General features: G+C 45.8%; 1 pseudogene; it reads left to right on the top strand.

The window, feature by feature from the left end:
- The window catches only part of LOC105504506, a 34,653-nt pseudogene extending 33,998 nt beyond the window's left edge, over positions 1-655 (top strand).
- Positions 656-1,361: the final 706 nt, after the last annotated feature.

Genomic DNA, 1,361 nt, shown 5'->3' with positions numbered 1-1,361 from the left:
CCACTTCCTGGGTTCAAGTGATTCTCCTGCCTCAGTCTCCAGAGTAGCTGGGATTACAGGTGCCACCACTACCGGTTAGTTTTTTTTTTTTTTTTCTTTTTCAATACAGAAGGGGTTTCACCATGTTAGCCAGGATGGTTTCAATCTCCCGACCTCGGCCTCCCAAAGTGCTGGGATTATAGGCATCAGCCACCTTGCCGGGCCTCATTCACATTTTTAAAAGAGCTCCTGACAGCTGGTCTTCACTGGACACTGTGAACCACACAGTCCAAACCTTCTTCACTCCTGCAAACGCTGGCCACCCCGCAACTGTGAGATGCTCAAGGAGGAGTAAGGGGTAGCTGTGCTGGGGGTGCCCTACAACCCTCCTCCCTCAACGTCCACCATGATCCACATCTGCAGCAAGACCTCTGTGCCTGACCGTGTCATCCGGTCCCTGTTTAACACCCTCTTCATGAACTCCTGCTGCCTGGGCTTCATAGCATTCGCCTGCTCCATGAAGTCTAGGGATAGGAAGATGGTTGGTGACCTGATCATGGCCCAGGCCTATGCCTCCACTGCCAAGTGCCTGAACATCTGGGCCCTGGTTCTGGACATCCTCATGATCATTCTGTTTATCATCATCCCAGTGTTGATCTTCCAAGTCTATCAATAGAACAGGAAGCAGCATCCAGGCCAGGAGCTCTGACCATGACCTGTCTCCCACGCACTCCACCTTCCATTCCTCGCCCTGTATCAGCCCTTTATCCTCACACACGTTTCTACAATGGCATTCAATAAAGTTCACGTGTTCCTGGAAAAAAATAAAAGAGCTTCCTAGCTAGAGGGTGGAGAGGGGACTAGGGAAGGAGTAGAAGCCAGGGCTTTCATTGTAAGGACTAAATGAGATAATGAATGTATAGCATTTGGTGTCATAACTGACCCATCATCATTTCCCAGTTCATGTTAGTCATTTCTATTAATAGCTATGATCTATATTATTAATAATAGTACTTCCTAGGTCTCATAATCTGACGGTATAAACTCAATGTGTACACCAGAAATTAAATGTCCCCTCTGATTTCATTCACTACAATGTCAGAAAAAAAGTTGTTAGAAAAAATTCCCAGTCTGTGGTCTAGGGGTTAGGGAACCCCGGGTTTGGAGAAGACTCAAGCCTACTGTGTCTGAGTCAGGAGATGGGAAATGAGTTTACTGGCCTAGATGAAACTCAAGTTAATTTTTATTCCCAAGTTCTTCACCTTATTATGGCCCACATTGTTAGCTGCATGTGCTAAGTGCAAACTTTTTGCCGAGCCAGTTTGTGAAACACTTTTCACTAATTAGTATACCAATCTATAAAAGAAGGCACTTCTTAAAAA

This window comes from Colobus angolensis, unplaced genomic scaffold (assembly GCF_000951035.1).
Source record: "Colobus angolensis palliatus isolate OR3802 unplaced genomic scaffold, Cang.pa_1.0 Scaffold92, whole genome shotgun sequence".
Classification (NCBI taxonomy): Eukaryota; Metazoa; Chordata; class Mammalia; order Primates; family Cercopithecidae; genus Colobus; species Colobus angolensis.
This window is presented reverse-complemented; position numbering and strand designations above follow the sequence as displayed.